Consider the following 17,126-nt stretch of genomic DNA (forward strand, 5'->3'; position numbering starts at 1 on the left):
TCTAGGGGAGGAGGTGAGGGGAAGAGAGGGAGAAAAAAATTTGGAACATAAGCTTTTGTGAGAGTGAATGTTGAAAATTATTTATGCATACATTTTCTAAAATAACTTTTTATTGACAGAACCCATGCCAGGGTAATTTTTTTACAACATTATCCCTTGCACTCACTTCTGTTCTGATTTTTCCCCTCCCTCCCTCCACCCCCCTACCCCCGATGGCAAGCAGTCCTTTACATGCTAAATATGTCACAGTATAGATACAATATATGTGTGCAGAACCAAACAGTTCTTTTGTTGCACAGGGAGAATTAGATTCAGAAGGTAGAAATAACCTGGGAAGAAAAACAAAAATGCAAACAGTTTACATTCATTTCCCAGTGTTCTTTCTTTGGGTGTAGCTGCTTCTGTCCATCATTGATCGATTGAAACTGAGTTAGATCTCTTTGTCAAAGAAATCCACTTCCATCAGAATACATCCTCATATAGTATCGTTGTTGAAGTATATAATGATCTCCTGGTTCTGCTCATTTCACTCAGCATCAGTTCATGTAAGTCTCTCCAAGCCTCTCTGTATTCATCCATAACATTCATATACCACAATTTACCCAACCATTCTCCAATTGATGGGTATCCATTCATTTCCAGTTTCTAGCCACTACAAACAGGGCTTATGCATACATTTTGAAAATAAAAAGCTTTAAAAATAAAAATAAATTAAAAAAAAAAAAAACCTTTCATTCCTACCAGGAAAGAGAAGCGGGAGGTTAATGTTAGAGGGACTATTAAACTAAAAATATATTTATCTGTTCCCTTAAATATTGTTCATCTAGAAGATATGGAATCTCACCCAAGGGGAAAATTCCAAAGTCTCTAGAGTAGCAAGCTGAGAATAGGGATATGATGAAGACTGTCAGCTTCTCCTTTTGTTTTCTCAGTTTTTCCTTTCAGCAATTTGGAATGGAACTAATGTTTTCCATGTTCTCTTTCAAAGCTAAAAGTTGACTCTGCACTACCCTCAATGAATATCACTGCTAGGAAAAGGGTGACTTCCACTTAAATAGTTCTCCAGAGTGGGAGACTTGAAGGAGATTGGCTGAAAACTAAAGCTATTGCTTCTCACCAACTCCATTCTACTTTACCCCTAGGTAGTCCATATCAATGGGCTCTGGTACTAAGGTTACACTAAAAATGTCACATCCCCATAAAAAAGTTTTTAAATATAATTATTTTATAGGTAGTTATAATAATAAATAAGAAATAATTATCACTATCTTTGCTATACTATATATACTATGTAATTTTATATAATTATTACTGAAATTATATTGTATACAATGCAATTATAACTATATACTTTATATGCTATTATTTTATACTATTATAATATACTATATTATACATACTATTGCTATATATTATATAATAATTATCATATTATTATTATGCACTACTAATATTTACTATGTATTATATAATTATTACTCTATACAACATAACAATCATGATATAATTATTATACAGATTAATGAATGCTATTTGTGCTAATGAAAAATAAAGGGTTTCCCCCCTCACTTCTATCAATGGGGAAAGAAACTCAAACTATTGTTGGAACAATTCGCTTTTAAAATTAAGAACCCACTGAAAATGTCACCAATTTTTTTTCTTTTTCCTTTTTCTATAAACCTTTCCATTTTCAAAACAGATGCACAGAAATACCTCTAATACCTACCCCTGCCAAACCTTGTGTTCCAAAAATTTTTTTCTCCCTCCCTTTCCCTCACCTTCTCCTCCAGATAGCAAGCAATCCAATATGTAACTTAAACATGTACATTTCTTCTACACATATTTCCATATTTATAACATATCTAAAAAGTCAGATCAAAAAGGAAATAAAAATAGAAAGAAAACAAAATGAAAGCAAACAACAACAAAAAACAATGAGGATACTATGTTGTGAGCCACAGTCAATCCCCACAGTCCTCTCTCTGGGTGCAGATGGTTCTCTTCATCACAAGATCATTGGAACTGGACTGAATTATCTAATTGTTGAAAAGAGCCACGCCCATCAGAATTGATCAACCATCATCGCATCATTTTGTTGTTATTGTATATACAAAGCTCTTTTAATTCTAGTAATTTCACTTTGCATCAATTCATGTCTCTCCAGGCCTCTCTGAAATCATCCTGCTGGTCGTTTCTAATAGAATAATAATATTCCATAACATTCATATACCACAACTTATTCAACCATTAACTGAATGGTCATCCAACTGATGGGCTTCCATTCAGTTTCCAATTCCTTGCTACTACAAAAAGGGCTGCCACAAACATTTTTGCACATACAGATCCCTTTCCCTTCTTTAAAATCTCTTTGGAATATAAGCTCAGTAGAGATATTGCTGGATCAAAGGGTATGCATAGTTTGATAGCCCTATGGGCACAGTTCCATAGTGCACTCCAGAACAGTTGGATCAGTTCACAACTCCACCAACAACGTATTAATGTCCCTCTTTTCCCATATCCTTTCAAATATTCATCATTAAATTTTCCTTTCATTTTAGTCAATCTGAGAGGTGTGTAGTAGTACCTAATGGTTGTTTTAATTTGCATTCCTCTGATCAACAGATGCCACCTATTCTTTAAGAAGAAACAAAACTCCTCTAACCTGTTGCTTTCTTAAATTAACGTCTGGTCTCTCCTCTTATTTTTAGCACAAATGCTGTTCTGAATCTTCTTAATTCTATTCAATCTCTTTACAACATCTCTTCAACTATCACTCTCAGCAAAGGATCTGTCTTACTTTACTGAGAAAATAGCTATGTCTACCTGAGTCCCTCTTCTTTCCTATTCTATACTTTAAAAATTCTGCACTGCCAAAATCCGTGTTTTAGAGTCCTGTTTCCTCAAGGAGTTTTTCCCCTGTATCATATTCTCTCTGTCTCTGTCTGTCTTTGTGTAAGTGTGTGTGTGTGTGTGTGTGTGTGTGTGTGTGTGTGTGTTTCCCTCTTTCTTTCCATTTCTCATTTCTCTTTAGCAGTACTTTCCCCCTTGCTATTTAAAACATGCTCAGGTTTCTTCTGTCTTTAAAAAACAAAACAAAAAGATTTAACAACCTTCACTTACCCCTGACTTTCTTTCAGTTTTTCATATATACCTATTCTCCCTTTTACAACCTAACTCCCAGAAATTATTATTTCCCAGAATATTATTAATATTCATCTCCATTTTCTCACTTCTCATTCTTCTTTCCAATCTGGTTTTGATTTCAGCCATTGGACTGAAATTGTTCTGAGTAAAGTTACCAATCATTTCAATGCTAAATCTAATAGCCTTTTCTCAGCTGTCATTGTACTTCACTGACATCTTTTTGAGTTTGACACTTTTGATTATCCCCTTCTTTCAGACCACTCATCTTTCGTTTTTGTAATGTTGCCCGGTCTTGGTTTTCCTCTTACCTATCTGACATTTTTTCTCTACAAACTTTATTGAATCATCTTCAATCACCCTCCTACCAATTATGGTTATCACCTAATGCTGTTATGATTACTTTCTTTCTTCTATACATTCTTTATTATGAATCTCATTAGCTTGCATAGGAAGTTCTACTGAGATATCTTCCAAATCTAAATATCCAGCCCTAATTTCTCTCCCAACCTGCAACTAAACATCATCCTTTATCTGCTGGATATGTCTATCTGAACATCCCATAGCTATCTCAAATTCAAAATGTCTAACCTAGAATTCATGATCTTTCCCGAAAATCCACCTCTCCTCCAAACTTCCCTATTTCTGGTGAGGGCACCATCACACTTCCTCTTATTTTGACTTGCAAGGAAATTGAGATTGCAAACTCTTCATTTTCCTCCAGTTCCTATTTTTGGTCAATTTCCAAGTTTTAGCTCTTCTACCTCTACAGTATTCCTTCCAATCATCTCTTTCTCCACTCACCCTACTTGAACCCTAATTCAGGCTCTCATCATCTCCCATCCTGATTATTGCTACAATCCCTCTATTGTCTTCTATGCATTGAGTTGTCTCCATCTCCAATCCATCCTCTATCCAGTTTCTGGTGATTTTAAGAAAAATTATTGTAAACTTAAACAGCAACAAATGTAAACTTTTCTACACACAAAGAACCACAAAGAGTGTATGTATGAAACTGTAAACTTCTATTACATATTTTTAATCTATATAGATTTAATATGGCAGTTTGCTTTTCAGAATATATGAAGCACTTCACAGGTTTACCAATAATGCATTAACATGTCTATGCTTCCAGTATTTGTCATTTTCATTTTTTTGGGTTAACTTTGCCAATATGATAAGAATGAGGCAGCACCTCAGAACTGTTTTAATTTTCATTTTTCTAATTATTATTGACTTGGAGCATTTTTTTTTAAGTTTCTTGATAGTTTGGCTATTTTTCTTCAAGAACCATTTATTCATATACTTTGGCCACTTCTCAACTGAGAAAATGACTATTTGAATCAATTGAAAGTGAGCCCTTTGTCAGGGCAACAAAGACTTTCTCACATGTGATAGAAATTAAACATGGAATCTGGGGAATGGGTCTTCATACTTTGATTGGGTTGATGGAAATTTTAACAAAGGCCAACAAACCAGGTATAGAGAGTATCAGGCTCTAATTCTATTTTTCAATTATGTGGTTGCTCCAAAAAATGAATGAATCACAAAGATTTTAGTTCCTCAGTCTTCACAATCCAGGAACATTTTTAGTCTAAAATTATTTCCCTTGTATAACATTGCCTTCTATTATTCAAATTAGTTCAGTTCAAATTATTTAATTTTACTCAATGCTCAGGGCACTAAGATAAATAGGTCTGATATATTTATTTTGTCTAGATGTTTCAATATTAATCTGTCAATAAATAAGCATTTATTAAATGCTTATTATGTACCCAGCATTGTATTAAGTGCTAGAATACAAAAATGACAATAACAACAGCTACAAAAAAAATTAAAAGTCTGTGCTTTCAAAAACACTTTAGTGGAAAAAACAAAAGTGAATTCCTTAAGTTATCCAGAATTATTCAGAGCTCTTTTATCTGCAAAATGATACTACACATAGGAAACTCAAATCGAATTTAAATGACTAAAAACTGAATTTCCATCTTTTAGTTTTATCTTACAAGGTAGTGAGGTGGTGCCTTGGATAGAGTCCCAGTTTGGAAGACTTTTCTTCCTGAGTTCAAATTCAGCTTCAGAGATCCTCAGCTTTGTTTGCCTCATGTTTCTCATTAGTAAAATGAGCTAGAAAAGGAAATGGCAAACCACTTGAGTATCTCTGGCAAGAAAACTCCAAAGGGGTCATAAAGAGTCAGATGCAATTGAAAAATAATTAAGAACAATAAAAATCTTCCAATTCTTGGCTATGTGTGTAGTAAATTCAAACTATTTTCAATAGTAATTTGAGAGCATAAATAACCACCTGCTATACACAATCAGAGAGTTTCTTTCTAAAATCACTCAGATTATGTTATACTATTATTTCAGGTCAAGAAGAAAGATTTTTGTGTTAGCAGTCTGAATAACCAGTTCTTCTCTATCTCTGCATTCTGAACCTCAGTGAAAAAATACTATACTTGATCCCTCACTAGCTTACACAAAAAATACAGAAGCTTTCATGTCCTAGCTTTACTATAATTTAGTAACACATCAAGCACACCCATTCATCGCAGCTGATCCTTAATTAAGATAAAACATGACTACTTCCAAACTATTCATGCTTATCTTTAGTTTCCCTGGGGACACATTTCTCAGCCTGGTGTCATCTCTGCCAAATACAAAGCATAAAGCATCTCAGGATGAACTAGCGAGTGTGATGGCTCCATATTTGTGCCACTATAATTTAGGGATCCTACTTTTGAATTTGCTATGTATAGTTCCTTGCTTCTTAATCTCTGCTTCAGATCAGCATTTTAATTGCTGAGGAAATAAGATGCTCTCTTTTTGCCTCTGCTAAAACAAAACTTCAAAGTATTTGGGTATTACAATGGAGGTTAGCAGGAGGAAGGACAGGAAAGGAGAAATGACTTGTAGCTCATTGTGATTAGCACATAGGTATTATTTCATTTATTTTATTTCACCTTGCCTAACATTGTGTTTAATAAATATTTGTGAATTTGGTCAATTTCCTTGGCTCCACAGATGACTGGTCATCACCTATATAAATGCAACTCTGTATGGAGAAATCTCACACAGAAGCCTTTATAATAGTGCAGAAAAACAACATGAAACAAAAATGTCATATTGATTATTGTGTCTATGTGTTATTTAAAGCCAGCAAGCAAAATATCCCAAAATCTATTAATCTCTCTATCCATGCTATTTAACATGAACATCTCTCCCTTTAGTTGAAATCTCCTATACAGGGAGATTTCAGTGAAAGGTTATGCAGTGGCATTCTATGTCATATAATATGGGCTTATTTAACATAATATCATATCTCTAGAGTTAGAAAGAATCTCTAGGATCATCTAATCCAACTTCTTTCTTTTACAGTTGAAGAAATTAAGCTCCCGAGATGTTATATGACTTGTCCAAGATTTGAATTTAAGTACACTGACTACAGGGTCAGCATTCTGTCCATTGAACCATGCTGTTTGGAAGGAAAGAAAAGAAAAATAGGAAGGAAGGAAAGGAGGAAGGAAGGGAAGAATGAAGGGAGGGAGGGAGGGAGAGAAGGAAAGATGAAGGAAAGAAGAGGGAAGGGAGGGAGAAAAAAAAAGGAAGGAAGGGAGGGAGGGGGAAAGAAGGAAACATAAAAAGAAAGAGAAAGAAATAAAAAGAGTGAGAAAAAAGAGAAAGAAAAAGGAAGGAAGGAGGGAGGGAGAGAAGGAAGGAGGAAGGGGGAGAGAAGGAAGGAGGAAGGGAGGGAAGAAGAGGGGAAGTGAGGGAGGAGGAAGGGAAAGAAGAAAAGAGGGAGGAAGAAAGGAAAGAAGGAAGGAAGGAAGGAAGGAGGAAGGAAGGAGTGAAGGAAGGAAGAAGGAAGGAAGGAGGAGGGAGAGAAGGAAGGAGGAAGGGGGAGAGAAGGAAGGAGGAAGGGAGGGAAGAAGAGGGGAAGTGAGGGAGGAGGAAGGGAAAGAAGAAAAGAGGGAGGAAGAAAGGAAAGAAGGAAGGAAGGAAGGAAGGAGGAAGGAAGGAGTGAAGGAAGGAAAGAAAGAAGGAAGGAAGGAAGGAAGGAAGGAAGGAAGAAGGAAGAAGGGAAAAGAAGGAAGGAAGGAAGGTGGGAGAGAGGGAAGGAAGGAGGGAGGAAGGAAAAAAGTATTAGGTCAGGTACAGCACTAAGCACTTTAAAAATATTTCATTTGATCTTCACAACAACAATAATAGGTACCATTATTATTTCTATTTTACAATTGAGGAAACTGAGGAAGACTGATTAAGTGACTAGTCCAAAAATCACACAGTTCATGCAGAATTGAAACTCAAGCCTTCCTAACTCCAAGCCCAGTGCTTCTCTATTCACCTTACTACCTAATTGCCTTAGCAGTCACTCATTGATTTACAGCTTTGTCCAGAGAATGTCTGGGAGTTGGGAGGCAACACAGGCTTCATAGAAAGCATCATGGCAATGAGACAGAGTGATAGACCTAAACTAATTCGGAAGCACAGGATGTATATCAAGTAGTCTAGGATGAGAGCAGTGTGCTTCTTTCCTTCTTTCTCCCCCACCCTTCAACCTACCCTAATTAAAACTCTGGCTTTCACATATAATCACATGCAAATGTGCCTAATTGTAACAGAAAAGCCATTAAAACCACATTGTAAATTAGTTTTTCAGCTTAGCTTCAGTTACTGGGAGGTCCCTGAAGGAATGGACATAAAATAGCTAAGAAAAAGAAGAGAAAGAATGGGAACATAAATTATTACTGGGAGAAACAGAGTTCAGTCAAGCATCACAATTTAGGGCTTTGGGCGATCAATGAATAGCTTAATGGTACTGCCAATTGGGAGTATGGGAGCAATGAAGAAAGGTTGGAGAAGAACTAAACACCAGTTTCTTTTATTTCACATTTTCTGTGCTGTCTGGACTATCACAGTCAATTTTAGTAAAGAGAAGAAAAGGAGAAGGGAGAGAAAGAAGAAAGAAGGAAGGAAGCCATATGTGGACAATTAGGTATAAACATTATATGTATACACACATAAACATACAAAATACAATTGGAAATTCTCAGAAGGAAGACACTAAAATTAAGGAGGAGTGGAAAAAGCCCTTTGTAAAAGATACCTTTTACATTGAGACTTAAAGGAAGCCAGGGAAATTATTTAATTTAAAATTAATCTATATCCAAGGTATTTCTAGCTTGAAAAGAGAGATGAACTTAATAGTTATGCCCTCAGACATAACATTCTTCTCCAAGAAGATTTCATATTTTCAAGCACATAGTAAATAATTAATATAAATGTTTATTTACTGAGACATCTGAACTAGCAATATAGGATAAAGGTTTTAATTTTTACACAGTGTCCTTTTTTTTGGTTTATTCTCCTAATTTGGTTTTGCAAATTATGGTTTGAATGTACACTGAACACTTATTCATAAATGACTCCCATATAAGTAACCAGTTGATTTTTATCCAATAAGCATATTTATCATTTGTTATATCTAGGAACCTGAATTTGAATTAGGAAAAGATTATATTAAAATATAGTTAACATTAACTGTATCTTAACATTCCAGAATTGAGCAACTAAGTCAAATCCCCTTCCTCCTAGAATATCTCCTTATTCTGAAAGTTAAACAAAAGAATTTCCTCCCTTCCTTTCTCTGTATGGAGTCTTCAGAGAGGACTGGCCCTTCTGGTGTAAGGACTTGCTGAGTCTTTTTTTCAGGGATGCTCATCCATCTTTGGATTCCACCTCTCTTACTCACCCCTCATCTGTAGCTCCAAAAAGCTGTAGCATATGGAGTGGCCACACCCCCGTAAAACAATCTTGGCAGACAGGTTAAATCAATTTGAAGGAAACCAACAGAACTCAAGCTCTTCGATGAGTTAGGGACATGTCTACCCCAAGTATGCGAAGGACTTCTTGGGTTGGGGTAGAGGACCGCAGATATTGGGGAACTCTAAGAAATATATACTTGAAGCAAAGATACTTAGTGTTAACTCAGTGTGTTTGATGAGATGATGGTTCTCTAGTTCACACATACTTAGTGTGCTGTAATGATGTAATCATACTGAGGTATTTAAGGGCTAAGAGAACTGGAAATAGAGACATTCCATCTTTGACCGTCCTCCTGGTAGCTTTCCTGATTACTTCACTCTTCCACTAAGCTCAAGACTGGTCCTAAGATCCTCCAGAGAGCTAGTCCAGACACTACATTTGGGTGCTCAAACAGGGACCTATAGAAGGACATTACAAGTTGAAATGGGTGGATGATTTGTTACAGTGGTACATTTGTTACAATGGCTATCAAGGTAGCTGAAGTAGGTGCTATGGAGCACTTAGAGGTTGATCAGATATTGAAGACACTAAGGTCATCCACTGCATCTCAGGTCATCTCCAGTCATCCTGACTTTTATCTTGCCACTGACCTTCAAATGACTGGAAGAGTGAGGCTGATGATTACAATTCTGCCTCACTTAAATATGATCCCACTGTAAGTCAAGATATCATGTTATTGATCCTCTTAGAAAACAATGGATTAACAACAAAAACAATCTTTTCTCAATGGAGAAGGGTAGGTAATAGACAACTCACACAACAGGTGAGTTAGTATAGAAGATACTACTCTTAGATGGGTCAATAACCAAAGCATTTTTGGGAGAAAAAGGCAATGTTGTAATAAGCAAGGCAAGAAATATTTTTTGTTGAAAGGTTTGATTCTACCCTTAACCATTTCCCTAAGAAAAACCACTTTATTCTCTTGTTCTAACTTTTCCTAAGGTCTTTTTCCTAGAGTCTAGAAAGGTCTCTAGAAGAAAATCAATTATTTTTAGTATTTCTAAAGAAAATACAAGGGAGGTTTTTAATATACTTCCACAAATCTGAACAGACCTTAAAGAAAATGAAGGTTTCCACCAGATGAAGATGCATAAGGAATGTGTTCTAAGAAAAAAAAAATTGCAAGCAATTGGGAAAGGGCAAGACAAAAATTAGAACACAAGCTCTTTGAGTGTTTGTTTCATCCTTCATATTTGAATGTCCATTACTGTGATGTGTCTATCATAGTGCCTGAAGTACTAGGCATTTAATAACATTTCTTGATTGATTTCTTGATCTAATAGTTTAGTTATTTAGATGTATGTCAAGAAGTGTATACATTTATTGCCTTAATGTTTAGTGGAGAAGATGATGACATGGTTTTAGAAATATTCAAGTCATTAAGGATTTACTAAGCACTTGTGTTGCAGAAACTATGCTAAGCCCTGAAGAGAAAGAAAGAAAGAAAGAAAGAAAGAAAGAAAGAAAGAAAGAAAAAAGTAAAAAAAATTTGGTCCCTACTCTCAAGGAGCTTTTTAATATGACAGCTAGGTACATAAAGTGCTGAAGTCAGGAAGACCTGAGTTCAAATCCAGCCTTACACACTTGCTAGCTATATGATCCTGGACAATTTACTTAACCTTAAGTCACAGCCATCTATAAAATGGGGCTATGATAGTATCTCCTTCCCAAGGTTGTTGTGAGGATCAATACAATCAATTAACATGTATTAAATACCTACTATGTGTCTAACACCAAATGTGGTCATTTTAAAGTGCAGAGGAATAAAAAAAAGGGGAAAGAGGTTGAAATGCCCTATGAATTAAGCAAGATATGATCTGTCTTAAAAGAAACCAGAAAATGAGGAAGGAAAACATTTCAAGTATGGGGAACAATCAGTGAAAATGTATAGAGCATCATGTATAAGCAACAACCAGAAGGCCATAGTAGTTACTGTGTCACAGAATATATGGAGAAGAGTAAAATATGTGAAAGGTAACATGGGGCAAATAGGACATCCAAGTGCAGATATCTATTTGGCAACTGAAAATGTAGAAGAGCAGCTGCTCATATGAGAGAATGGAGTTGCACACATGGATTTGGTTAACAATTGGCATAGAACTAGTAACTGAAGCCATGAACATATCACCAAGAAAAAGAGTAGAAAAGGGAGAAAAGAAGGCAAAGCACGGAACTTTAGAAGATACATTTAAAGGATGAAAGAATGATAGTAAAATGACAATTAAGCTGTCTCTGCCTAATCAGTGAAGAACTTCAGACCATGTACTTCTCCCAGTCAGAGACATCCTTTCAATGGTTACCATTATGTCTTGTGCAGCAAAGAAAGTCACAGTTTGATTCTTTGGTACACATGATAGTAGAACTTGGAGCTGTTTCATATCCCAGTTTCTTTCCTGAAAAGGTCAAACTGATACTTGGCTCCTTCTACAACCTATAGATAGTTGAAATTAAAGTGGTCCTCTGAACTTATAATCTATGACTTTCCTAGCACAGGACAAAACTCCCCTAGCACTGAACCTCATGGAAGGAAATTTCCTGAATTATCAGACAATTACAATCATTAATACACAAGAAAGGAAGGAGAAGGAAAGACAGAATTCTGTCCAATATTCTGACCTACCAATTGGAGCTATAGATAATTGTCCTATCATCCCTAGACCTAAGTGGGATAGTAGTATGATGACCTATATCTGGTCTAATTTCCACTGTTCCTTAAATAGTACTATCAACTAACAAAAGGGAATAATTAAAAACCAAACACCCTGTTGTTGGTTAATGTTCTCTTGCTGCTACTATATGCCAGTATGCCAAATCTTAATGGTGTGTGTGTGTGTGTGTGTGTAAGTGGGAAGGGAAGAAAAGATATATATATATATGTATGTCAACTCTGCCTCTAACCCTAATCTTTTCATCGTGCTATTGCAGAACAGGTAGCAGAAATTAAACTATTCTACCATTTTTATTTCTGCTGTCAAAATATTGGCATATCTCAGAAATATTTTGGGTGTGATTCCAAATCATCACAATAAAGCAACTATCACAGTAAAGAGAATTACATGATTTTTTGTTTCTTGGTGCATATAAAAGTTATGTTTATATTATAATCTATTAAGTATATAATTATACATGTTTTTAAATGTATTAAAATACATTTTTGGGGTTTCTCAATGCATATAAAAGTTATGTTTGTACTATAATATATTAAGTATATAATAGTATTGTATGTTTTTAAATATATTAAAATACATGTTAAATAATATTATATGTTTTAAAACTTTAATTAAAAGTATTGTCAAAAAATGCTAATCATCAACTGAGTAAGTTGTAATCTGGTGGAGGGTCTTGATTTGATGTTGATGGTTGATGAGTGATTAGGATGGTAGTTGCTGAAGTTTGAAATAGCTGTGACAATTTCTTTAATTTCATTAAATTTGTTTCATCAACTGATTTTTTTCCTTTCATTTAAATACTTAGAAGTCATAGTAAGGTTATTTATTGGCCTTATTGTGTCTCAGGAATATGAAAACCTAAAGTGAGTGAGAAAGGGAATAGCTGGTCAATGAAGCAATCGGAATACATATAATACATTGAGTAAGTTATATTGGCATAGTTTGTGGCACCCTAAAACAATTAAAACAGTAACATCACAGACCACCATAACAGATCTAATAATAATAAAGTTTGAAATATTGTGAGAATTACCAAAATATGGAAGATCCATGATGTAAGCATATGCTGTTGGAAAAATGGTGCTGATAGGCTTATTCAAGGCAGGGATACCCCAAATCTTCATCTGTAAAAAAGGCAGTATCTGCAGAGCAATAAAACAAGGTATGCCTGTAATGGCACACCTGCAATGGTTCTTATTTCTTCTACTGTTCTTTTGGGACTTTTCTCTTTTCTATAACATTTACAGTCTCCCATTTCTTCCACTTACCATTCCCCTTATCATCAAATAAAACACAGGACTTTCTATCCTTTCGTGTTACATCTTTTTGGTCACTGATATTCACTGAAAGGGTTTAGAGCTGGTATGTAAAGGTATATATTTTTTTGCTCTCTTTTTGATTTTTCTTTTTTATTTAGATACTCTTCTTCATTTCTTTTAATGTCTAAATGAAGTGATTTAAAATCTTTTCACTGTTTGGCTGTGCTTGTGATTTTGTTACACTTTCCTTTGAAACTTTCAACCTAAATCCAATTTCTAAAAGAATTCAGTCACTATGTAACTAAGAATAACCTGGATGAAAAGCTCTTGCTAATTCTTAAACTAGTATTATACATAAAGTCACCCAGCTGTAGGCAGAAAAGATGGGAAAAGGTTTTCTGCTTTATTCCTGGAGAGCAAAGTACATGGAAAAACTGTGGCATTCATTTCTTAAATATGAGTTTTATGATTCTCTTATTAAGATAAATTGGCTATCCCTTTTGAATTGGGATTTACATATTGATACATTAGTGCAGGAGGCCCTCTAATATATATGATTGACTTGCTTGGGATATCCTTCAGTTGAAGTGATATAGATAAGAGAAGATAAAAATATACATGAGCAAATGAACTCTTCAGGAATGAGATAAAATTTCAACTCTTAAGGAGAGAAAAAGATTTCATCTGGGGAAATTTGTTCTTAGCAATCTCTGGGGAGGTAGGCCCTGGAAGCCAAAGAATGTTGGACTTTGACTTTCCCACATAACCGTAGTTTTGGATTACTCTCCGGTTCACCAATCAACAGTTCTTGCTTGCCTCTCATAATCTCTCCCATAAATCTCTCTCTAGAATAGAGTCTCTTCTCCACTTATGTAACCATACTCACCAGGGCCCTGGAGTAATCAACAGAATAATGTCTAGAAGAAATGATACACAGGATTTTAAGTCCATAAATCACTCAACTGATCAAGAGTCAAAATTCTTCTGTGTATGCAACATGCAGCAACAAAGCTGACTTTCAGGAAATCCAGTACAGATTTGGGCAGGAGTACAACTATCCGCACATATACTTTAATATGTGTATATAAAACATGTATATACATATTATTGGATATTTAAGAATAATTCTCAAATCCCATGGGGAAAGAAAGAAATCAAAATCAAGACTATTTTTGCAAAATTGTGTGTATACTAAATACCAGGAATAAGGCACATCTGCCACTTTTTCATTTACCATCACTTTTTAAAAATATTTTTAATATTTTGCTTTTAAATTTTTTTCTCAATTATATATAAAAACAATTTTTAACATTCATTTTTTAAATTCTGAGTTTCAAATTCTGCCCCTCTCTCAATCCATCCTCCCTAAAATGGGAAGCAATTTGATATAGGTTTTACATATTTCCACATTAGTCATTTTGTGAAAGAAGATATATACAAAAAAAAAAAAAAAAAAAAGAAGAAGAAGAAAGAAAGAAAAAAAGAAAGAATGGGGCAGCTGGGTGGTGCAGTGGATAGAGCACTGGCCTTGAAGTCAGGAAGACCTTAGTTCAAATCTGATCTCAGACACTTAACACTTCCTGGCTGTGTGACCCTAAGTAAGTCACTTAACCCCAATAGCCTCAGGGAAAAAAAAAAAAAGATACACACCAAAAAAAAAAAAATATATATATATATATATACACACACAAAAATCCCCACCAACCTATAAAAAATTTTAAAAAGTGAAAAATTTTACTTTAATTTTACTCCAACAGTTCTTTCTCTGGATGTAATTAGTGTTTTTCATCATGAATCCTTCAGAATTGCCTTGGATCATTGTATTGCTGAGAATAGTTAAATCACTTGTAGCTCACTATCATACAATACTGTGTACAATGGTCTCCTGCTTCTGCTCATTTCGCTTTGTATCAGTTTGTGTAAATCAATATTTTTCTGAAATCAACTTTTTTATCAGCACATTCCCCAATTGATGGACATCCCTTCAATTTCCAGTTCTTGGCCACCATAAAAGCAAATGTTTAAGTACAATTGTTATGTATTGTTATTAGTACAATTTATTATTTTAGTACAATATTGAATAATAATAGTGATAATGATCATTCTTGCTTTACCCCTGATTGGTAATGTTTCTAGCTTATCCTGATTACAGATAATTCTTTTTGATGGCTTTAGAAAGATACTACTTATCATTTTAAGGAAAACTCCATTTAATCACATGCAGCCTAATGTTTTTAATTGGAATGAGTATTGTGTTGTGTCAAAATTTTTTTCTTCATCTACTGAGATAAACATGTTTTCTGTTGATTTTGTTATCAATAGCTTCCATCATTAAAAAAATTTAGTCATGATTTCTATTTTTGTTGCCTTCTTACTCCCTATAATTTCTCAAAAAACATTCAATTAATATAATTTTCTTAGGACCTAAGAAAGATGAAAAGGGAAATGTTATTTTACAGTTTATAATGGTTAACTGCACAAAAAGTAAAATTCAGGACCTAACAAAACCTTCAAACAAATGATGTCTATCACATCTTCATATCACTGAACTCTAATATTTGTGCTTAAAGAGATTAGGATTAAAGAAAGGAGGTACAATGTTCATTAAAGACATTGCATTGGTAGATAAGCAACTGTTGACAAATTTGAATCATGTCATTTATTGACTGAGAAGTAGTATATACAAAAAGGAGGAGATTAAGGAGATTTCAGGAACTGTGTAGCATTTTCAATGATTTTAAATTCTATCCTTCAAAAGACCATTTAAAAAATGTCAACACTTTTATCAGTGATGGCCAGGAAAATTGGACCATCGTGATCTCAGAAGGATCAGAACTTCAGCTAATCCAAAAGACAACAGAAAAATATGGGGGCAGAAGATGGAAGTTTGTGAAGGGATAAAAAGGCTAGAACACTTAAACCATGATGATTCATCTGAGACAATCAACATAAAGGCAATCAAGGACATGTTTAATCAGAAATAGAAGTGCACCATTCTTATAATGTTAGTAAAAAGGTAATAGATGTATTTTCTACTTTTAGTGACAAGATATTAAAGGATGTAGAGAAAGTACTCCAGTATGTTGAGAGTAGCTTCTATAGAAGAAATAGTTAAGAATTGAGTGGGAGAGAAAGAAGTTTTTCACTGGCCAGAATGAGCACCAAATCCAGGGATGTTTGCTACTAACAAGTATAGAGAATAAAGGCAGGAATGCAGGCTAGGGAGGTAGGCAATAATGATCTTGCCACATTCACTTAATTTTTGTTCTGTTTCAAATTCACTTGCATACTTTGCTGAAGAGGAGCTTCGGAATTTCTGACCCTAAATTAAATAGTTTTCTAGAATAAAAAATTAGAATTCAAATCCAAACAAAGTGAACAAAAAGATTAAATACTCATAGAGAGAACTCTACTATTGTTTACAATCCTCTTTACTTGGTGTGATGAATGACTACTTTTGGCTTTGACTAAAAATCATGTGTCAACCTGATTTTTTAATCACTATAACAACTTCTCTAATGGGAAATGGTTTAGTCAGTAAATTGTTTTGAGGAGATGAAGCACAGAAGTTTGTGCCAGAGATAAGCACAGCAATGTCCAAAAGAAATGACTCACACAGAAATAATCAAGTCCAATCAATCAATACACATTTAAGTATCTATTGTGTTCTAGGCACAGTGGGATAAGCACTAAAAACACACACACACACACACACACACACCAAAAGAAAAGGTAAAAGACAGTTCTGCCTTCAAAATGTTTATAATCTAATGGAGTCCAGGGAAGAACAACAGAGAGCAGCATGATGAAATTACCATGGGATATCAGCATCTCTGCATCATCAAAGATATATGTATTATCCTTTTATATATGTACTCCAAACACACAATGGATATGTGTGTGTGTGTGTGTGTGTGTGTGTGTGTGTGTGTGTATAAAAATAGATACTCTTCCATATTTGCCTAAGGTTATGTTGCTCTTAACTGTTTGAAGCAGGATTCAAATTCAGGTTTGGTGAACTGGAATTAGGATACAGATAAACACTATACAGCTGGCAACAACAGCTGATGAAGTTGCCCTCACCTGGGTAATCTAGGGAACAAGCAGGAGCCTTTATGTGGATAGATACCTGGAGGGGCAGGGTATCCCTAAGGAGTATTTAGAGGCTGACTCTTTTAATTAGAGTCATCAGGTATAAGAAAACCTTGGAAGAGCCAAGCTCAATAAAAGT

This window comes from Antechinus flavipes, chromosome 1 (genome assembly GCF_016432865.1).
Source record: "Antechinus flavipes isolate AdamAnt ecotype Samford, QLD, Australia chromosome 1, AdamAnt_v2, whole genome shotgun sequence".
NCBI classification, from domain to species: domain Eukaryota; kingdom Metazoa; phylum Chordata; class Mammalia; order Dasyuromorphia; family Dasyuridae; genus Antechinus; species Antechinus flavipes.